Here is a 24,098-nt window from a genome sequence, read left to right as displayed (position 1 = left end):
TATCAGCGAACTGCACTAGTCCCCATCCCCCATCTTGTGATAAAGTAATCCACTGCGTTTTCAACCTCGCGTCAAGCATCCTGGCAGCAATACATCATAGCTCACGATCCTGTGTGTGACACCAGCTGCTGCATAAGCTATGCAATGACCTTTGTCATCATGTTAGTGCACGACAGATCTAAACATACTTTTACGAAATCACATTTCTGCATGCAAAATACGGAAGACACTCATTCAATGCATAGCCACATACATTTTGTTTAGTCGCTTTGCACAAAAAAAACAGTTTCAATAGTATTGGAATCAAAGGAGTTGTGGCATTACTACATCTGTGCGCTATGTATTAAAATGGAAATCATGAAATGCATCTATCGGAGGCATTCAAACACTGTACGGTCGTCATCATGCAACAGACAGAGCATCTATGAATTTTAGTGGCGAAATCAACACAACCCCAAGAAAGTATGTGTGATTATATAATTCTTTTTGCTTTTTTGTATTATTAGTCGGTATCCTTTTCATTTCCAAATATGATAATTTGCTGTACAAGCGATTGGCTCTTCCCAGTTGTGCCAACTCTCAATCCGAGGTGAACATGAGACTTTAAAAAAAGGTTATTGTAAAATTGCAATGCTTGATAGACTGACCTCCAAATCTATATCTCACAAACATGTGTGCACATGTCCGGGGGACGGGCTCTCCGGGTACAGTACATGGCGAGTCAGTGAGCTGAGTTGAGTGGTATTCCAAATATTCTTACAAGAGGCTTTGTCTAGTCACGCTGCTTTTGATAGTCACGCTGGACCTGCCCGGTCATCCCACATCATCTTCACGATCCAACCATTAGGGCGTGATACATTCACATGTTGGCTGGGTACCCCATCCGGTGGAATATACATTCTGTGACTACGACAGGTTAGGCAGATGTACCTGTTGGCGGATAAATACAACTTTAATATTCTGCCCTCATGAATAAATGTTAAAATCATTATCATTTTCGTGTCTATACTAATACATTTATAATCCCGTTCTCTGTTGGCCGACATTATTTCATAATTAATTAAAAACAGATTGTGTAGTTACACAATGCTAGCTGGTTCCATGTTCCTTCTGTTTTGTCACCTATCCTTCATTGAGTGTGACGTTTTATTTGTGCAGCGTGCAATATAGTCTGTTCAGAACAAAGACTCTATTGTTCAAAATATAGAGCTTGCAACTGCCTATCCTGTGTAATGCCACGCTCCTACACTTCTGTATACTCTCATGGTTGTGTAGGATAGACAATCCTGTTGATGATGATAAGGATGAAGGCCAGCAATGTATGTACACGAACTTGGATTCTTTTTCGCCCAAAGTTACGTTTAACAAGCGGACAATCTCAATTATACACTATATATGTCCTTGCTACATTTTCTCAGCTTGTATTTCGTTAGTGTCCACTATAAAAAGTGTTCACCATGGAAGTCTGCTCAGTAACATATCACATCATCTCCTATCCTAACAATCCACAATGCAATACATTTACACAATGAGAAACACATATTTATTCTGTATGCCTTCAAACTATTTCTAATTGGTGCAGATAGCTGATGTGAGTAGACTATTAGGAAAACACATACTCATCCTTTGTAATAGATTATTGCAATAAGTGATGTTCATGTTTATCATTGCCACCACATAATCATCCTCCTTAATTTATGTGACCAACTCCCTTGCAATGAGAGTATTCATTGATCAGATCATTGTATAAAACATCCACTCTATCACTTTTAATGATTAAAATGCAAAGTCCACATTAAAACATAATTATAACTGTAACTTCATAGAACCCTTTTAATTTAGCCTCCTAATGCTCGGTTTATAATCCCGCCTTCAGGACAGCAGTGTATGATCTGCATGAAACTCATCATATTACTGTCAAGTGACATATTATTATCATGCTTAGATATCTATGGCAAAGTCATTACTTTCGTCTTCCGCAAAGATGTATGTATAGGCCGACTGCAGCCCTTCAAATCGCAGTCATAGTATATATATATATATATATATATGATGCACTTTCAATGCCAATCGCTCTATTATTTTATTCTAAAGGTTTGTAGATTGTCCGATTCTGAACCTCTTAGCTGCAACCTTCTTCAATGTAACCAGAATGGAAGAAGAGAGGGTAGTGGCCAGAATAAAGCATTGTGAGCTTGCAGCAGAAGAATTTGATGCCAGCTATTTACGCCATGGGGACAAATCAGGTGTGTTTAAGTGGTTGCTTTTACATATTTTATGTTCATGCCCAAAGCAAACCACACTCAAATGTAACAATATATGTCATTTTAGATGTTATTTGCATTTTTTCACGTAAAATTTCCAAAGTTCAGACGCAAAAAGAATACTTTAAAAGACAATGGGCCTCATTCCGAATTTGGAGGTAACCACGCCGCTATTTGGGGCATGGCTGCCTCCAAACTAGTTCCGATTCCGCCCTGGTGAATGGAGTAAATTACCAGTCCATTCCAAGGTTGGAGGGACCGGTAATTCCCCATTCACCAGGGCCCTTCTCCATTCCCATTTGAGCCCCCATAGGGCTCAATGGGAATGGCGAAGGCGCTAATAACGGTACCGTAAATAACGGTACCGTTATTAGCACTAAAGTCCCTTTGCGGGTCCCGTCCTTAATGCCTGCTAAAAGCAGGTGTTAAGGAATGACCCGCAAAGGGAACTCGTAGTAGGGCGGTAAGGGTTTAACGGCACCGGTCTCGTTACCGGTGACCGTTAGCCCTTACCGCCCTACTTGTAATGACCCCCAATGATAAGTCAATTGATCTCAATTCAATATTCAATGTTAAAGTGCTGCACGGCAAGTTCAGTTGGTGGCTGAGAGGAGAGTCAGAAGAGCGAGCCAAGTGAGATTTCTGGGGAACTGCCAGAACCTCTCCAGTGTTTCAGACAAGGAGGCAGCGCTATATAACTAACGGATAATGCCAAGTGTGCATGTGAAGTGCTGTGCAACAAGTTCAGTTGGAGGCTGAGAGGAGAGTCTGAAGAGCGAGCCAAGTGAGATTTCTGGAGAACTGCCAGAACCTCTCCAGTGTTTCAGACAAGGCAGCAGCGATATATAACTAACGGATAATGCCAAGTGTGCATGTGAAGTGCTGTGCAACAAGTGCAGTTAGAGGCTGAGAGGAGAGTCTGAAGAGTGAGCTGAGCAAGATTGCTGGAGAACTGATGGGGTGACTACAGTGTTTCAAGTAATTAATTAGCATTATAGAACAAGCACATCACGCAAATTGCTTGCTCTAAGTGCTGTGCAACAAGTGCAGTTGGGGGCACTTGGGAGCTCGTGGGATTAACAGTGTATGGTGAGTGTAATATTAGTGTGCCAGCTGCTTTCAGTTTTCAGTAACTGAACTTTTTAAAGCCCTTTTTTCCTGTGTTCCTTCTGTCCAATCTGTGGTCAAGTTCCACAATGTATGAACTATGCAGTAAGGCAATGCTCAGCCCTGGGCTTGGCAAAGCTCCTGCTTCATCACAATCAGTGTCGTCTGCTACTGAGGAACCATCTTCAGCTCAATTTACCAGCAATGCTGATAATCTAAGTATTGCACCTGTCTGAGAAATGATGCTTAGCGAGGATAACTGATTTTTTCCAAGTTCGGACGGCTCAACCATTAACCATGGAACAAGTTCTCTTGAGTATACCTGCCCTGGACTAATGTGGAGATTCATTTGGTGCCTGGGTCACTGAGTCGGAATCTTTGGACCCCAGCCTTAGGGTTGGTAGTGGTGGAGATTCCTGCTCGCTTCATGCCAGTGATTCTAGCTTCGGTCGCCATCAAGAATCCTTTGGCTCTCTGCACGATTCAATGTCTTTTTTTTGGGATCAATTTACAAGAGAAACTACCTTCCCTCGATTATGTAATCTGGTAACTGGGCTCGCGTCCTCACCTCGCCTTTCACAATCCCCGCCACATGCTGCAATTTGGGCTCAGCCTTCTTATCAGCACTCAGTGCCGAACTTTGTTTTAAATATGTTAGGTAGGTCATACAATAATATCAACGAGTATTTCAAAAGGTAATTTTTTTAATTCTATGAATTCCAAAATATGTTTTTAGAATAGCTTGCACTGACGAAGAAAAAAGAGAGAATGGACATTTTAGAAAAATAAGTTAATCACAATTTCCTATTCCGCAGGTGGTTTCGATTTTCAGAGGAGCGTGTGTGCCATCTCCAAAACCTTCCCGAAGGGTTTCCAAGGAGCTACTTAATAATAAATGTTGATCTGGAAATGGTGAAGGCGGGAGAAATCCGTGAGATGGAACACAAGCATTGCAAGTGGCTTCAGGTAAAAAAGCCTAAACAGTTAAAAACATGTAACCTCAATTAAGAAAAGAGGTTCATTATATTTTCTATAGGGCATTCATTTGAAAAAAGACAACAGACACATTGGAACCCGATGCTTTGGTGGGCACCTCTGAAATTGACCCTCCAGATGTGAATAGAAAAAAGGACAAATAAAGTTCATAAAAAGGCAAAGAACAAAAAAACAAATCTTAAGAAATCTATAGCTTGAGTGCCCCTGATGGTGACATTCTTCTGTACCTATCTAAACCTACTGTGAATATACAAAATGGGGGTTAGGAGACAACAGGTGTTATGGAAATGAACTCGATGGTATCGCAAGCCCAAGATGAGGCACCTATCGAGCCGCATAATTCGACCTTAAATGACAGTAGCCATTTGAAGTAAACTCAATCAAAGAGTCAATCATCCCACATGATTGTGGGAAGAGGTTTGCAACCACACATGGATTTGGGAATTAAAACTAATTGTGTATCTAATGTATTACAACAACAAAATAGTTCTCAGACTGTTTGTTGTCTAGAATGTATGCTACATTCACCTGAGTCAGTGTTTCTGAATTGTTGTAATATTCCTTCATTGTTACATGCCATTTCAATTCTTAACTACTGATTCTACTGACATAGACCACTTTGCGGATGATGCAAAGCCTGATTTGGTTTTGTTTTAATGTATGTATCTATACTAGCAGATTTGTATATGATTTGTTGAGGAAAGAAGTACATGTTTCCCTTGCTACACAACGTCATCTTTTCTCTCCTTCTAGCCATCTCCTAGAGAAATCTTTTAGGAATGGTATGTTGCAGAACAAAGTTGTTGCTGACAATGGGGTACTGTGGGCAGAAGGTACATTAAACATTTGCACAAGAAGGATGCTGGACAGTTTAGAGACATTGAGACTGAGACCATAGGGAACAGGTAGGAGACTATAGCGAGATGAGGCAAGAAAGATAAGGTGGAGCAAGACAGTTGACACATTAAAAGACCAAGCAAAGAAAGGGAAAGAGAAGTCAAAAATCAAAAGGAAGCCAATGTAGAGAAATTAGGGCATGGGAGACTGAGTCACAACGATAAAGACAACAAAGTGGCAGAATAGCAAATTGATATGCTGCAGGGCCAAGAGGAGCAGAACAATAGCTGAGGCAGGAGAATATTCAGGATGAAACAAATACCCTAGTGGCATGAAATGAGAGAGAAAAATGAACTTTATACAGGTTATGTAGAGAAGGAAAGAAGGAGGGACGGAAGGAAAGAAGGTTGCATAGAGGGGTAGAAGAAGGAAGATGAAGAGGAAGAGGAAGCAAAGAAGGTGGAAACAAGATAGTTAGTGACATAGATCTGGGGTTGAGAAAGAAGGAAAAAAGAGGACCTCCATTTTGGATGGGTTAAGTTGATGGAAGTGGCTGATATCTAGGACTGGATGTTGGCCATGCAGGCAGAAAATGTGGAGTATTAGGAATCAGAAAAAGAGCATAGGAGTGATGAGCTGGATTAAAGGAGGAGATAATGTCAGCTAGTCAGAGAGTATAGAGCGAGACTAGTAGAGGCCCAAGGACTTTGTAAATCAGAGGAGGCGCAATGATTGGCAGACCCAAAAAGTAGAGTCAGCACAATCTGTGAGATAGGAGTGAAACTACTGAAGAATGAACTAGAAAGACCCAGAAAGAAAGAGTAGATAAAACGTGTGATCAACCTATAGAAAAGCAGTAGATCAAGAAGAACAAGAAGAGTTGAAGTTTAGAATCTGAAACATACAGTAGAATCAGAGGAATGAAAGTCAGATTGATGGAGAGGTAAGCGAGAGAGTTAACCAGAGAGAGTATTAACCACAGAGAGAGTATTAACCACATGTTCAAGGATGTTTGAAATAAATGGAAGAGAAAATGGGAACGACAGGATGGCTCAAGAGAGGGTTTTTTAAGAATAGGAAAAAAAGTACCCTGTTTAAACTCCAAATGGAAAGTAGCAGTGCACAGAAAAATATAAACTAAAGTGGTTAGGTAAAAGAGAATGAGAGGATACATCTTAGAGACGATTAAAAAAGTTAATGGTTCAGATGGACATGCAATTGGATGTGCACAAATCAGGTAAAATAGCATGTTGGAATCAGTAAGGGGAGAACATTTAGACAAAGAAGCAGAGACTGCAAGGAGAAAGATGAAAGAAGACAAGACACTTTAGTAGCAAAACAGGTAGCAAAATCATTAGGAGAAGGTTAAGAGAGCTAAGGGTCTGAACTTGAAGGGGAAAGTAATTATTAATTAATAGTAACGATGTAGAGAAAAAACTCAGAATAAGATTAGCATAGAATCGTTATTTAGCCAGAAGTAGTGCTGAGTCATGAGAGTGAAGTGGAGATAAAATAATGAGGTCAGAATAAAAGGGAGCTTTTTCCAGTACATGTTAGCACAGTGCTAGGAACGACGAAGAGAGAAAACAGACAGAGTTAGGTTGGACTGATTTGCATAAAGGGATAAAAGGTTTGGAAGAATAAAGAGAGTTCATTGTTCTGTAAAGACGTGAAGTAAAGGTGGAGACAACAGAATCTATTGTAAGCAAAGAGAGCGTGTCAAGTGAAGGAAGAGAGGAACCGAGAGAGGTCACAAAATTCATGAACAAAAATCTGCTGGTCCTGTTGGTAAAAAGTAGCCATTGAGGGGCAGGATAATACAAGTGGAATAGAGATTGAAAAGGAAAGCAAAAAATGATGAGACAAGTAGACCGGCAAAGTAGAAGGTATTGAAATAACTTGGGCAAATGTTGTCTAAAAATTAACCAAAAAAATGTAGTGGCGGAGAAGCAACCTGATGAAAACAGAGTCAAGATAAGAAAGAAAGGAAATAGACACATGAGTAATAGAAAGATGGAGATCAAAGTCATCTAGAAGAATGACATTGGAGATGGAATGAAGAAGACAGCAAAGGAGAGAGTCAAGGGGCCTCATTACGGCTTTGGCGGTAGCCATGCCGCCGGCATGGCTGCCTCCAAAACCGGGTTCGAGTCCAGGTTCTCTGAGTTTGGAGGGCCCGGTAATTCCGCCCTCAGGGAACCCGGGCCCGGACCTTCCCCATTCCCATTCGAGCCCCCATAGGGCTCAATGGGAATGGGTGCAGGGAGCTAGCAATGGCCGATTACGACCGGCCCGTTGTTAGCTCCCTGGTCCCCTCGCGGGACCCGGTAAGAGGCCCAAGGTCTCTGCATAAAGATAGTTAAGGGCTACAGAAGTGGTAAATCAGTGGAAAACTAAGAGAAAAAGGCTCATTAAAGCCATACCACAGGGATCAAGCCTCTCACCACTATTTTTCTACATCTACATGTCCCCCCAATGATACTCATTCAAACCCACTGACTGACCACCTATATTTATGCAGATGACACCCAACTCATCTCCAAGATAACCTCCACCCAAGACCCAAACAACACCCTCAACAAATGCCTCATGGACATATACACCTGGATGACAAACTAAATCAGACCAAAACAGAAATAATGATCCCCCTTCTCAGTAGACAACACAGCACAGACACACCTGATCCAGCCACCATGCATGTGAACCCAACCGGAGATATCGTCAGTGATAAAAAAAACTGGGAATCCTCATGGACAACAGACCTTCACTAAAACCAATATGTCCTGGTGTGTTTTGTAAGTGCACACACATTGCACTGACCGCAGGGTGAGAGTTCCAGTGGAGCAGCAGTGTCCCATAGGGTTGTTTGAGACCATGCTGCTATATGGACTATATGGTACTAGGGGGGACCCAGGAAGAAGTAGCTGAAGGATGGGTGCACGAGAGATCACTGCCAATGGAGATGGAGATCACAGCCTTAGGCTTAAATCTCCTTCTTACTTGACTTTAGTATATGCAGTACATGCTAGCCAATGTTTCCACTGTTCTGCAATGCGCGCGCCTCCATCCCCCCGCACACCGTTGCACCAAGTTGACGACTACATGCAAATTTGCGGTCCTATAACTGCCAGTGATGTCACTTCCTGTATTTGGGCCCCCACCCTGAAATTCATAAATCGGCTCCCCTGATGTAGACACTTTTGAGAAAACATGCACAGGTTTTTTTTGTTACACCTACTCTAACCTGCCAATGATTATTCTGCCACTCCGGCTTCTGCAATACCTTAAACACTTTACAGGGTAATTCATAGAATTTCGCAGAAAAGTGTCGCAAGCGGCTGGCGCAGAGTGTCCGCGTGCGATTGTCTGCGCCAGGCACGTGCGCAAAAACCGATTTCCGCGCACAGCGTATTCATGGATTTTAGGCTCCCAAACCAGCCGTGGCGCAGAGTATCGCAGCGACCCTGCAGCAGCGCCAGTAACGCCCCCAAGAACGCTCTCGCGCAAGGAAAAGCCATCAAAATCGCTAAATCATCGCAAAGGGCTGCGCTAACCCTGGACCAGTTTACAGGGCTGCCAAACAAGGAACGCAAAGCGGGTAACGTGCATATCAGGGGTACGCGGGAAGTTATACACGCGATTAGCCAGGGTACGTGTATTACAGGGGTACGCGGGAAGTTTTACACGCGATTCGGCTGGGTACGTGTATTACAGGGGTGCGCGTGAATTCTCACATGCGATTTGGCCAGGTTCGTGTATTACAGGGGTGCGCGGGAAGTTCCACACGCGAAAAGCCTGGGCGCGTGTATTTCAGGGGTGCGCGGGAAGTTCCACACGCGAATAGCCTGGGCGCGTGTATTTCAGGGGTGCGCGGGAAGTTCCACACGCGAATAGCCTGGGCGCGTGTATTTCAGGGGTGCGCGGGAAGTTCCACACGCGAATAGCCTGGGCGCGTGTATTTCAGGGGTGCGCGGGAAGTTTTACACGCGATTTCAGCAGGATACGTGTATTTCAGGGGTGCGCGGGAATTCTCACACGCGATTTGGCTTGGTACGTGTATTACAGGGGTGCGTGGGAAGTCACACACGCGTTTAGGCTGGGTGGGTCCTCACAGGTGTTCCCTGTACACCCTCCACGGCCCCTGCAGGCAGCCCACAAAACAGGGGACTACCCTGCACACCTGCTCATGTCCCCCTGCACCCCCACCCCCCAGCAGTGCAGGGGCAGCCTCCACCAGGCCCCCACCCATGTCTTCCACCACCCCCACCCCCCAGCAGTGCAGGGGAAGCCTCCACCAGGCCCACACCCATGTCTCCTACCACCCCCACCCCCCAGCACTGTGGGGCACCTGCCAGCAGGCCCCCGCCCATGTCCAACCCATGTCTCCCACCACCCCCACCCCTCAGCAGTGCAGGGACATCCTCCACCAGGCCCCCACCCATGTCACCCACCACCCCCACCCCCCAGCCACCAGGGGCACCCTCCACCAGGCCCCCACCCATGTCTCCCACCACCCGCACCCCCCAGTCACCAGGGGCACCCTCCACCAGGCCCCCACTCATGTCTCCCAGCGTGCTACGTGTATTTCAGGGGTGCGCGGGAAGTTCCACACGCGAATAGCCTGGGCGCGTGTATTTCAGGGGTGCGCGGGAAGTTCCACACGCGAATAGCCTGGGCGCGTGTATTTCAGGGGTGCGCGGGAAGTTCCACACGCGAATAGCCTGGGCGCGTGTATTTCAGGGGTGCGCGGGAAGTTCCACACGTGAATAGCCTGGGCGCATGTATTTCAGGGGTGCGCGGGAAGTTTTACACGCGATTTCAGCAGGGTACGTGTATTTCAGGGGTGCGCGGGAATTCTCACACGCGATTTGGCTTGGTACGTGTATTACAGGGGTGCGTGGGAAGTTACACACGCGATTAGGCTGCCTGGGTCCTCACAGGTGTTCCCTGTACACCCTCGGCGGCCCCTGCAGGCAGCCCACAAAACAGGGGACTACCCTGCACACCTGCTCATGTCCCCCTGCACCCCCACCCCCCAGCAGTGCAGGGGCAGCCTCCACCAGGCCCCCACCCATGTCACCCACCACCCCCACCCCCCAGCAGTGCAGGGGCACCCTCCACCAGGCCCCCACCCATGTCACCCACCACCCCCACCCCCCAGCAGTGCAGGGGCAACCTCCACCAGGCCCCCACCCATGTCACCCACCACCCCCACCCCCCAGCAGTGCAGGGGCACCCTCCACCAGGCCCCCACCCATGTCTCCCACCCCCCACCCCCCAGCAGTGCAGGGGCAGCCTCCACCAGGCCCCCACTCATGTCTCCCACCACCCCCACCCCCCAGCAGTGCAGGGGCAGCCTCCACCAGGCCCCCACCCATGTCACCCACCACCCCCACCCCCCAGCAGTGCAGGAGCACCCTCCACCAGGCCCCCACCCATGTCTACCACCCCCCCACCCCCCAGCAGTGCAGGGGCAGCCTCCACCAGGCCCCCACTCATGTCTCCCACCACCCCCACCCCCCAGCAGTGCAGGGGCAGCCTCCACCAGGCCCCCACCCATGTCACCCACCACCCCCACCCCCCAGCAGTGCAGGGGCACCCTCCACCAGGCCCCCACCCATGTCACCCACCACCCCCACCCCCCAGCAGTGCAGGGGCACCCTCCACCAGGCCCCCACCCATGTCTCCCACCCCCCCACCCCCCAGCAGTGCAGGGGCAGCCTCCACCAGGCCCCCACTCATGTCTCCCACCACCCCCACCCCCCAGCAGTGCAGGGGCAGCCTCCACCAGGCCCCCACCCATGTCACCCACCACCCCCACCCCCCAGCAGTGCAGGGGCACCCTCCACCAGGCCCCCACCCATGTCTCCCACCACCCCCACCCCCCAGCCACCAGGGGCAGCCTCCACCAGGCCCCCACTCATGTCTCCCACCACCCCCACCCCCCAGCAGTGCCGGCACAGCAAGGCACAGTTCGCCTTGCCCCAGACAGGTGTGGTGCCCGCCGACGTGGTGGCCGTACGCCACCCGGCAATACCGCATGGGAGCAATCCATTTACGGTATGGCTACCCAACAGGCTGCATCATCCGAGATGATGGCTCAGGCCATGGATAGGGTGGCCACTTCCATTGTCTCCCCAGAAAGGCTGATGGAGCGACTACAGCAGGCAACCGACTCCATCTGCCAGTCACACAGGGAGGACATGTTGGGGTCCAACAGGGACAGGCGGGCGGCACTGGCGACTCTGCAGGAGGCCATCTCCATTGAGTCCCAGGGCCACAGGGAAGCCCTGAGGCAGGAGCTCCTTCACCTCAGGACGACTCTTGTTGAGCTTGAGGCTTCAACACACCAAAGGACAGAACAGCAGCTGGAGCGTCTCACCCGTACGCTCTCAGCTGAGATGCAGGCAACGAGGGCGGAGGTCCGGGCATCCCGTGAGTTGTTGCATGGGGACCTCCGCACACTCATCCTCCAGAACCAGACCTACCACACCCGCATGCTTGCAGCCATGGAGGAGCAGACTAGGGCCTTGCGTGGGCTGCCTCCCATAGTGCAACCACCTCCGGATGCAGCTGCACAGGGTGATAATAGCGACAGCAGTGATACTCCCACAATAGGGTAGCCGTGTGGGCCATGAGCCCATGGAGGTGTTTTATCTTCCCAGGATCCACGCAGGTGGGTTCTGGTGTGCATCCTGTCCTCGGACCCCCTGGGTGGCCTCCCCAACCCCCCCGGGCCCATCAATGGCCATTTTTGAATGTTTCTTATTTTTATTTTTATTTTGATTTCTTTTATTCCCAATTTTTTGGGGACGATCTGTTGGCTTCGATCTGTTGGCTTCGATCTGTTGGCTTCGATCTGTTGGCTTTCGTGGTTCCTGTGGGCATACGCTGCATTGTGGCTGGGCACATGCAGGCTTGTAATGTATTTGGTTCAGATGCTTGGGTTTGAGTCACACACACCCCTCCTGCTTCTCGTTTCCATGGGCTTGCAAAGGGTGTGCCCAAGTGACAGTGAATTACACAGTGACGTTGGACTCCCATGAGCTGTGTGGCCAGTCTGTAGTCAATACTGTGTATACATTCATAGTGCATATTGCTGTTGTGTTGTACACTGCATGTTGCATTGATGTGCAACTCTTCTTCTGTGTCTACCTCCCAATTTGCAGGTCCCTTCCTCATGTCCACACAAGGACCTCTAGTCTGGAGATGGGGACCATGTTGGCAGCAGTGCACCTACAACTCTACATGGCGACAACACTGCACAGTTGGTAGTGGTGGGAGTGCAGGCATTTCCAGGTGGTGAGACTACTAATATGTAACATTTGTGATGTCATGTTAATGGTACAACGTGCTCAAGTATGTTGTTGGTCCGGCATTGCTGTGAGCATTTCAGGTGTTGCAGGTTTCTAATAGTGCCACTGTACATAGTGAGACTGATGTCATGTTGTGGGGATTACTTTGTTTACCTGCAATTAGCATGACATGGCACGGTGTGTCGTGTGGCGGTACTGGGGTTGGGTTGGCTGACATGGCACTGTCCTCTTGTTGCATTTTGCAAGTGGGTATTCATTTTAGCTGCTTCAATGTGTAACTTCACAAAACTGCATTGGTGGTGTCTGTGTGGGTAGGGATGCACACATTGTGACACTTCCAGGTGAACAATCTCAGGCTGACATGGTTATCACGGTTCATTCTCCAGACATTCAGGATCAGTGTCAGGTTGAGTCATCATTGATTGTCAGATGGAATGTGCCAGGGCAGTGTGCACTCCACAGGGGTGTGATTTCTATGTGAAGTAATTAGCCACTAGCTGTGTACGGGCTGCCTCCCCCCGTGCCCTTTCCCCTCCCATGCGCAGCGGCTGTGCATGTGGTTGGGGATGTGGGGCCACCACCATGTCCACGGCCAGGCCCCGGCGTGTTGCAACGTTGTGCAGGACACATGCTGCCACTATGATCCTGCACACTACTGGGGGAGCGTATAACAGCTGCCCGCCAGAACGGTCAAGGGAGCGAAAGCGTGACTTTAGCACTCCGAATGTGCGCTCCACTATGCCCCTGGTTGTAATGTGGGCTGTGTTATATCTTACCTGGGGTGGCGTGGTGGGCTTCCGAATTGGCGTCATCATGTGGGGGCTGAGAGGGTAGGCACTGTCCCCTGTGGAGGTGGTGATTGGTATCATTGGTGGGGTTGTGACCTTGCTCAGTATCCAACATGCATGCATGTGCAGTGGCATACATACTCACCAAGCAGCCATGTATCGCCATGCCGCCCAGCTTCTAGGTCCCGGCTTAGGGTGGACATTCGGTAAATGAAGCTGTCGTGGGTGGACCCGGGATAGTTGGCATATACTGAGGTGATGATTCCCTTGGCATTACATGCTACCTGCACGTTGATGGAATGCCAGTGCTTGCGGTTCCTATAGATGTGCTCAGATGCCCTGGGGGGACGGAGAGCCACATGGGTGCAGTCGATGGCACCTAGCACTTTGGGGAATCGTGCCACAGCGTAAAAATCCAGGGCGGGAGCATGCCTTTCTGCAGGTGTTCTGGGCAGGTATATGTGCCTGCGGACTGATGGGCGTGCAGTCATGATGTTCAAGACCTGGTGTAGGCAGCGTGACTTGGTGGCCTGTGACACCCTAACCACTATGGCACTTGTCCGCTGAAATGATCCAGTGGCCAAGAAGTGCAGTACATTGAGGACCTTCTCCAGGGGGCTGAGTGCTTGGGAGCACAGGGTGGGTGATGTGAGGTCATCCTCCCACTCAGTCACCAGGTCTAGTATGATGTGTGGTGGAAACCTGTACCTCCCATACACCTGGTCATCAGGCATCCCGAAAAGGCTGGTTCTGGGTGTGAATATTCTGGCCCTGACTATCCTCCTCCTCCTCCTTTGGTAGCCCACTGCCACTGCTGCTAGGAACGGTATGTTCATCCTGGCGTCTGAGCTTGTTATTGTTAAAGTCCGCAATTTTATGCTTTGCGCGTGTTCTAGGCGAGCGTGTGACCCGCGCACCCCTGGAATCCAGTTCCCAGTCCAATAGCGTGTGGAAATTCACACGCACCACGGGATACAGGTTCGTTGACGTACTTGCGTGTGTAAGTGGCCGCGCACCCATTAAATACACGTACATAGGCCAATCGCGTGTACGCGCACTTTTGTCCAATTACACGCAATGAAATACACGTACATAGGCCAATCACGCGATGACACTCTGACGTGCAGTATTTCCACGTGTGTTCCGTCATCACGTGCTGAGTGGGGAACGCCCGTGCGGGTCACGTCAGACGCGCTTACGCGCTGAGGGACTCTGGTCCAATAGAATCGCGTATGCGTGCTGACGCGCTTACGCGCTAAGGGCCTTTCCTCGGATTTCACGCTGACGTGCAGGATTTTCACGTGCCAAATCACTCCGTATCAAGCTGGCCACCCGAAAACACACGGAACACCACGCTCCTGCCCAGAAGGCCGAGTTACTGCCCCCCAGTGCCCCGAGCAGCCTCCCACGTGCTATCTGCTGCTGCCTGCCTGCCTGCCTGCCTGCTGCCACCGTGCCCTGCCATTTGGTGCCTGCACATCAGCCATCTGCAGGGGTCCAGTTGCTGTGTCCACCCCTGCTGGAACTGAAGACTCCCAACTGGGATTACATCGCTCCACAGCCCAGCCCCAGGACCCAGTTGCCCACCCACACCTGCCTCTGGGGTTGCCATGTCGGGCACTTCCACATCTGGCACCAGTGGCAACCCCAGGCCAGAGGGGCAGAGGGGCACTAGCTTCACTGCCACCGAAGTTGGTGTCCTGGTGGAGCATGTCCTGGGGCAGTATGATGCCCTCTTTGGATCGTCCCGCGCCAGCAAGGAAGGACGGGAGAGGATCTGGGCCGACTGTGTGGTTGCCATCAACGCGGAGGGGGTGGCAACCCGCAACGTCCAGAAGATCAAGAAGCGCTGGGAGGACTTGAGGTCCAGGACCCTTGTGAAGGCCCGGCGCCTCGTGGAGGGGGGCCGGGGCCGCATGAGTTCCATCCAGAAGAGGGTCCTGGAACGCGTACGCCCAGCGCTCCACGCCCAGGTCCTTGAGAGGGAGGCCCGTCTGGAGTTGGCCGGTATGTGTCCAAGCATTACTGTGTGAGACAGGGCATGTTGCGGTGTGCTGGTTCTATGATACTTGCCTGTATGTGTGCCATGGGCCAAGTATGCATGTATGTGTGCAGGGACATCATGGTAATGCATGTGCGACCAGTGATGTGTGACCCACATGGTTGTTGCATGTGTAGAAATGCGGCATGGGGAGCCCTATGCAGATTTTGGACATGAGAGCATGCCAGTCTCTGTACCTGGACATGGATGGGGGTGAAGGATGGGTGCTGATGCCAGGTACATATATGGTAGCCATGTCTGTGTGCCTGACCTGCGTGTCTGTGACTTGTGCATGCCATGGATGCATGACACATGTGTGTGACAATGCACAGATTCAGTGACGCACCCAACTTACCCTTGTTTCGCCTGTGTTCGGTGTGTTTGGGGCCAGATGGATGTGACTGAGGTGAAGTGTGTGCATGTGATATGCATGAGCCATGATGCATGTGAGTTACATATCATTGAATGTTTCTAGAGTCCATTGGACATGCATGGAAATGTCCATGGCATGCACCATGCCTGTTACTGTGTGTGTTTTGCCTGGACTGACCCATGTGTTGTGGAGGGACATGATGGAAGTGTACTTTGACAGTGGTGCTCATCTGCTATTGCTTCCTGTCTAGGGGACCATTGTACAGTAGCCTGATGCTTGTGTCCTTTGTCTCCCTCTACGCAGCGGCTAGTGAAGAAGAGGGCGGAGACGGCGCTGTGGAGCAAGGCGGCGGGGATGCCCCCACGGCTGCAGCGGAAGGGGTGGGTGAGCCCCCACAGGGGCCTGCTACGGCGGGAGACCGTGAGGAGCCATCCAGGTTGGTGGTTTGCACAGTGGAGGAGGAGGCCGACACTGGTGCACACATGGGGCCTGGTGGGAGCATCCCTGCTGGTGCAAGTGGTGCAGTCCAGGGGCAGGAGGCAGCACAGGTCACCGTGGAGGGGCCTGTGCATGTCACTGTCCCTGACCCTGTGAGTGCACCACCATGCACCAGCAGGGATGCCCCGTCCCAGGCCCGTCCGCAGGTAGAGGGGATGTCCATGTCACCTGACTCCCCTCCACCTGCGGACGTGGTAACCCCTGGCCGCGTGGAGAAGGTCCTGATTGGGGTCGCGATGCGTACGGCTGTGATTCGTGATGACGTGCGTGCTTCCCGGGAGGAGCACGCACGTCATCACGAAGTGCACCGTGCCGACGTGGCCCAATTGGGATCGGCCATGTTCGGGGGTTTCCTGCATGTGTTGGCCAATCTGACGGCCCTCTCCTCCTCTGTGCAGGCTATCCACCGGTCGTTCTCCTTGCCGTCTTCCGGCCCAGATGCCACCAGGGCCCCCTGTGGACCTGCCCCGACCAATGCAGCCAGCTCGGTGGGGATCCCATCCCTGCCACAGTTGGGAGTCAGAGGTCCAGCAGGGGTGGACAACACAGCAAGTGGACCCCAGCAGATGGAAGATGTGACGGCATCATCGGGCAGGGCACGTGCACGACGGCGTCGGTGGTTTCCATCAGCCTGGATGCCGTCGTGCTGGCAGAGGCAGTGGCGTCGGAGGCAGCAGCGGGCTCGACGTGGGAGGCATCATGGCTCGGGGCCATCAAGATCAGAGGGGCAGGCATCGGCCGGAGGGCAGGGCAACCCTGGGATGGTGGTGTGTTCCGTGTGGGAGGAGTTTGGCCAGCGGATAGGTGCGGAGCGGCAGCGGGCGGAAGAGGAGCGGCTCGCCATGGTCAGGGCGGAGTTCTCCATGCGTCGGGCATTGAGGCGGGCTGAGTGCCTCGAGGAAGCTCGCAGGGAGTTTGAGGTGGACATGGGGTTGTCCCTGCGAGACCTCGGGGCCAGGACAGAGTCCCGCCTCCAGGACATCGACATGGAGTTCGATGATGCCCTGGCCAGCAACATCACCAAGTGAGCCGCAGGACTTGCCCGCTGCCTTTGTATATAGTTATTTAGTTAGTTAGTGCTAGGTTTCCTTTATTTATTTTTATTATTTTGGACCGCTCGGACAATGGCCACTTTTTTGTACATATATTTTACATTAGTTAGTGGTAGGTTTCATTTTTGGTGTTGGGCTCATGGACCCTGGAACATTCCTGTATATAGTTTGTTTTTTTGGGAGATACATTTTTTTAATTTCTTATTGTTTTCACCATGACGTTATGGTTTTTCATTGATTTCCTATGACATGATATTGCTTTGGACAAATTCATTTTCATTTTTTATTCCTTTGTTTTTTTGTTTATCACTTTTGTTCTCGGACATGGACCATTTATTTACTTAGCCACATCGTTGTATGTTTGAAAAGTTCACTTATTTTTGGTATTTAATACATTTTTTATATTTTCTTACACTTGTGTTATTTTCTCATTGGTTTGTTACATGTCATGATATGGGTTTTGACATTCACTTGCACCCATTGTGTATGTGTGTGTGACGGACATGTGTTCTTTTGCATACTTGGCATTGGGGTTGTGTCATGTGATTGCATTCACTATGTGGGTGGATGCAATCCTTGCCTGGGTGTTTGTGCTGGGTATGCTGGCCATTACTGCCATGATTGTGTATCGTCAGGACCTGGGGCCAGGGGGACATGTGTGGGGGCCTGCTGGCAGGTTCCCCACAGTGCTGGGGGGTGGGGGTGGTGGGAGACATGAGTGGGGGCCTGGTGGAGGGTGCCCCTGCACTGCTGGGGTGTGGGGGTGGTGGGAGACATGAGTGGGGGCCTGGTGGAGGGTGCCCCTGGATGGTGGGGGCTGGGGGTGGTGGGAGACATGAGTGGGGGCCTGGTGGAGGCTGCCCCTGCACTGCTGGGGGGTGGGGGTGGTGGGAGACATGAGTGGGGGCCTGGTGGAGGGTGCCCCTGGTGGCTGGGGTGTAGGGGTGGTGGGAGACATGGGTGGGGGCCTGGTGGAGGGTGCCCCTGCACTGCTGGGGTGTGGGGGTGGTGGGAGACATGAGTGGGGGCCTGGTGGAGGGTGCCCCTGCACGCTGGGGTGTGGGGGTGGTAGGAGACATGAGTGGGGGCCTGGTGGAGGGTGCCCCTGGTGGCTGGGGGTGTGGGGGTGGTGGTAGACATGAGTGGGGCCTGGTGGAGGGTGCCCCTGCACTGCTGGGGTGTGGGGGTGGTGGGAGACATGAGTGGGGGCCTGGTGGAGGGTGCCCCTGGATGGTGGGGGCTGGGGGTGGTGGGAGACATGTGTGGGGGCCTGGTGGAGGCTGCCCCTGCACTGCTGGGGGGTGGGGGTGGTGGGAGACATGAGTGGGGGCCTGGTGGAGGGTGCCCCTGGTGGCTGGGGTGTAGGGGTGGTGGGAGACATGGGTGGGGGCCTGGTGGAGGGTGCCCCTGCACTGCTGGGGTGTGGTGGTGGTGGGAGATATGAGTGGGGGCCTGGTGGAGGGTGCCCCTGCACTGCTGGGGTGTGGGGGTGGTGGGAGACATGAGTGGGGGCCTGGTGGAGGGTGCCCCTGCACTGCTGGGGTGTGGGGGTGGTAGGAGACATGAGTGGGGGCCTGGTGGAGGGTGCCCCTGGTGGCTGGGGGTGTGGGGGTGGTGGTAGACATGAGTGGGGCCTGGTGGAGGGTGCCCCTGCACTGCTGGGGTGTGGGGGTGGTGGGAGACATGAGTTGGACATGGGTGGGGGCCTACTGGCAGGTGCCCCACAGTGCTGGGGGGTGGGGGTGGTGGGGGACATGAGTTGGACATGGGTGGGGGCCTGCTGGCAGGTGCCCCACAGTGCTGGGGGTTGGGGGTGCAAGGGGACATGTGTTGGTGTTCATTAGTTCAAGGAGACCTGTGCCTTTGCTGGGGGGCATGCCCATGTTGGGTGGGCTGCCTGCGGGACATGACCAGGGATGCAGGGTAGTCCCCTGTGGGGTGGGCTGCCTGCAGGGGCCGTGGAGGGTGTACAGGGTACACCTGGGAGGACCCACACTGTCAAATCAGATGTGGGACTCCCCGGCACCCCTGAAATACACGTACCGTGCAGAAATCGCGTGTAAAACTTACCGCGCACCCCTGAAATACACGCGCCCAGGCTGTTCGCGTGTAAAACTTCCCGCGCACCCCTGAAATACACGCGCCCAGGCTATTCGCGTGTAAAACTTCCCGCGCACCCCTGAAATACACGCGCCCAGGCTATTCGCGTGTGGAACTTCCCGCGCACCCCTGAAATACACGCGCCCAGGCTATTCGCGTGTGGAACTCCCCGCGCACCCCTGAAATACACGCGCCCAGGCTATTCGCGTGTGGAACTCCCCGCGCACCCCTGAAATACACGCGCCCAGTCTATTCGCGTGTGGAACTCCCCGCGCACCCCTCAAATTCACGCGCCCAGGCTATTCGCGTGTGGAACTTCCCGCGCACCCCTGAAATACATGCGCCCAGGCTATTCGCGTGTGGAACTTCCCGCGCACCCCTGAAATACACGCGCCCAGGCTATTCGCGTGTGGAACTTCCCGCGCACCCCTGAAATACACGCGCCCAGGCTATTCGCGTGTGGAACTTCACGCGAACCCCTGTAATACACGTAGCCCGCTCCCCCAGGCCCGATCGCGTGAGGAACTTCACGCGAACCCCTGTAATACACGTAGCCCGCTCCCCCAGGCCCGATCGCGTGTGAAACTTCACGCGAACCCCTGAAATACACGTAGCACGCTCCCCCAGGCCCGATCGCGTTAGGAACTTCACGCAAACCCCTGTAATACACGTAGCCCGCTCCCCCAGGCCCGATCGCGTGAGGTACTTCACGCGAACCCCTGTAATACACGTAGCCCGCTCCCCCAGGCCCGATCGCGTGAGGAACTTCACGCGAACCCCTGTAATACACGTAGCCCGCTCCCCCAGGCCCGATCGCGTGAGGAACTTCACGCGAACCCCTGAAATACACGTAGCCCGCTCCCCCAGGCCCGATCGCGTGAGGAACTTCACGCGAACCCCTGTAATACACGTAGCCCGCTCCCCCAGGCCCGATCGCGTGTGAAACTTCACGCGAACCCCTGAAATACACGTAGCACGCTCCCCCAGGCCCGATCGCGTTAGGAACTTCACGCAAACCCCTGTAATACACGTAGCCCGCTCCCCCAGGCCCGATCGCGTGAGGAACTTCACGCGAACCCCTGTAATACACGTAGCCCGCTCCCCCAGGCCCGATCGCGTGAATAACTTCACGCGAACCCCTGTGATGCACGTACCCTGCAAATCGCGTGTGACACTTCCCGCGCACCTCGGTATATATGCACACGTATTTTTTGTCAGCGGGTGTCCGTGTTTGTGGGTACCCCTTTGCACGTCATTTTTCCTGGAGGGCCACAGTATGGGACATTCATCATGGCAGTATATAGGTGCTATTTGTTGGCGCACCTTTTGGCGCACATTTCTTACAGCCGCAGAGACGCTACCGCCTCCTTTCTTGTGGCGGTCGTGTTTGTGCCTGTGCGCTGGTTTGAGCGTGCGCTTTTTTCCCCTATTCTATTCCATGAATACGTGTTGTAGGCGAGCGTGTGGTCGTTCCGCGCACTTGTGCCCTGTACTTCCCCCGTGACGCCCACGTTTTGGCAAGTTGTTCCCCATTCCGAGTGTTACGCCCGTGTTCTGCCTACTTTTGTTGCGTGCGCCGCGCTATGTGCGAATTTCGCTGTGGCCTGTGCGATTTTCGCTGTGACCTGGCGCACGCTGTTAGATAGCCTGTGCGCCAACGTGCGCCAACGTGCGCCGCGCACTTTTTTATCGCACATCCGCTGGTTTTCTCGCGCACGGCCTTCCATGAATCGACGTGCGCTGCTTTTCGTGCGATTTTCGCACTTGCACTGCGATTTTCGCTATTCCACTGCGATTCGCACGTTTTTGCCCACTTGCGCCGCGCTAATTATTCCATGAATCGGCCTCTTAATTGTTTGGCTATTGCGCAGTCATCTGACTGGAACACCATAGAGTTTCGTAGAATACAAAAGACAAGTCATTCGAAGCTTCCAGGCCTTTCAGCTATATCACTCCATAGCGTTTAATTCGTCAATCTCTGAGAGTAATATTAAAATACAGTTCTTGCAGTGGCGTAACACAAAATGTGGGGGCCCCCCTGCGAGCCATTATGAGGGGGCCCCCAAACTCGGCGACAAATCACGGGTCGCGCCAAACTCTGGGCCGGCCTAGATTGTCACGCTTGTGTAATACGCATGAATGTGCTGCTGAAGGGGTTTGCCGCACACTGCACTAGGAGAAAGATATAAATATGTGTTTTAATGCAATATACAGCACACTTTCTGAGATAAATTGGCTATAAAGCCAGAGTGTTTGCAATTGTTTTGTAGGGTACCACAATCGAATACATGCAAGTCACCAGCAGTGCACAGGAACATTAATGTTTTGCTAATAAGAATGCCATGCCACAATGAAAACATGTCCAACTGGCTGCACAATGTAAACCAGTGTAAACACGTAATAACATTATAGTAAAGCATGCCAGGCCACATTTAGACATACCTAGAATGGGTGCAGCAAAATGCCAGTCGAAGCAATAACACTAATCAAGAAGAGAGCACACATTAAAGCATGTGTCTCCGCGGCCTCTAACAACACAGCCAAACTCTTTAAAATCGGCAAGGAACTAGTTAATATTACGCTCACCTGGACCCCACAGGGGTGTCGATCGGACCCGGACAGCTGCGGTCTCCGTCAACGTGATGCGTTGTGCAGAGATGACTGTCTGGACTGGCCCGCCTAGTCTTGTCTGCTGGACCCGAAGAAGTATTTTCCTGCAAGTGGAGACAGGGATTAGCCACCTGTGGGTTTTAGTGATGGCCTCCCAACTGTTCTCGCTCTCCCCCACTAATCACCTCCGATATCCCCATAGTCCATTCGGACTCCCTTTGGAGTCAGGATAAATCTAAGAAATTCAACTTCCGTAGCATGAAAAACACATTTTTTCAATTTTGCATATAACTTGTGCTGGCGTAGTTTCTCAAGGACTGCATAAATGTGCTTAACATGGTCTGATTCTGAGGAGGAGTACACTAGAATATCATCTATGTATACGACGACACAGACGTCATTGAGTTCACGAAGGACATCGTTCATAAAATACTGGAAGGCTGCTGGTGCATTGCACAACCCGATGGGCATCACCTGATATTCGAATAATCCGTACTTGGTGCGAAAGGCAGTCTTCCATTCGTCGCCTTTCTTGACACATACTAAATGATATGCCCCTCAGAGATCTAACTTAGTGTAGATACAAGCATCCTTTACTTGGTCTAGTAATTCGGGGATCAGAGGCAATGGGTATCGGTTTTTTACCGTAATCTGATTTAATGCGCTGTAATCTATGCACGTTCTAAGGTCACCTTCCTTTTTTGGCACGAAGAATAAAGCTGAGGATGCAGGAGACTTGGAAGGACGAATAAAGCCACTGGCAAGGTATTGGTCCAAGTATTGCCGTAGGTGAAGATTTTCAGGTTCCGTGAGGGCGTAGATTCTACTGCATGGGGGTTGTGCACCGGGTAGGAGGTCGATTTGACAATCGTATGATCTGTGAGGAGGTAATGTATTAGCCTGTTGTTTTTGAAAAACATCCTGAAATTCTTGGTATTCCTGAGGTAACTGCACGATTGGGTTAACGACTGTAGCCAGGCCTTTGTTCAAAGTTTTCTCCGGGTAACAGGTGTGTGCACAATCCGGGAAGGTTATTCTCTTCTCTCGCCATTCTATACAAGGATTATGTGTTTCCAACCATGGCATCCCCAGTATTATCTGGAACTGTGGGGCTTTGATTAAATCAAACACAATAGTCTCTCGATGCCCATCTTGACTCAACAGTGTCATCTCTGTAGTGGAATGAGTTACAGGCCCTGAGGCAATCTCAGTTCCATCAACTGTGGTGATGACATCCGAAGTGGTCTTTTTGCAAAGAGGTAGATTCATCCTTGACACCAATTCGTGGTCCATATAGTTTCCTATGGCCCCGCTATCTATGTATGCCCTTACTGCGTGCATACGTGATGGCTGCCTGGGATCAAGTAGGACCATTGGGATGATCAGATGCGAGGTCTGAGTGTCCTTCTTTAAGCTCGGCAAGCGGACCTCTACGCTTATCGGGCGTGGTTGTTTCCCGAATCAGGCTCTATGTGGCTTTTATCAGCAACTCCTACCACCTTCTTAGGTGGTTTTGTAGGGCAATCCCGTAGAAAATGTCCTGAGGTTCCACAGTACAGACACAACTGCATCTGTCGTCTTCTTTCTCTTTCCTTTTGAGTTAAGGGTCCTTTAACCCCCACAATCTGCATATGTTCAGATGCATCTGTTCCTTTGGGGGCAACGTTGGGTTTAACCAATACCCGATTCTCGAATTTAGCTCGATCAGTCTTTCGGTTCTGAAGTCGGTGGTCTAGCTGGACCACTAAGTCTATAAATTCTGTGCAATCCTGAGGTGGGTTCACAACTTGAGCCAAGACGTCTTTGAGTTCTCCCCGAAGTCCACGATGAAACAATGTAATTCGTTTTTCCTCCGGCCACCCGGTTTCCACCACCAACCTATTGAAGGTTGCAATATAGGTTAGCAGATCCTGGTTACCCTGTCGTAAGGATAAAAGTTTGTTGTCCAGGGCTTGACCCTGTGAGTGTCTGGCGAATAGTTTTTCCATGCTCCTTTGAAAACCCTGAAAATCCCGGAGAAGAGGATCATCCTGGTTGACTAACGGAATGGACCAATCCACTGAGCTGACACTAAGATATGACAATACTTTGGCTTGGTCATTTGGAAAGGCTCCCG

The 24,098-nt window shown here is 51.4% G+C and overlaps 1 long non-coding RNA gene across 1 annotated transcript in view; it reads left to right on the top strand.

Moving 5' to 3' along the window:
* The window catches only part of LOC138498672 (uncharacterized), a 319,106-nt gene that overhangs the window by 118,280 nt on the left and 176,728 nt on the right, over positions 1–24,098 (top strand). The window contains exon 3 of the long non-coding RNA XR_011278823.1: positions 4,187–4,337. This is a non-coding gene — a long non-coding RNA (uncharacterized lncRNA). The remainder of the gene's footprint in view (positions 1–4,186; positions 4,338–24,098) is intronic.

The sequence above is a fragment of the Ambystoma mexicanum genome, chromosome 5q (genome assembly GCF_040938575.1).
Source record: "Ambystoma mexicanum isolate Mex_15411 chromosome 5q, UKY_AmexF1_1, whole genome shotgun sequence".
Classification (NCBI taxonomy): Eukaryota; Metazoa; Chordata; class Amphibia; order Caudata; family Ambystomatidae; genus Ambystoma; species Ambystoma mexicanum.
Note: the sequence above shows the minus strand (reverse complement) of the source record. Positions and strands in the feature narration are given on the sequence as shown.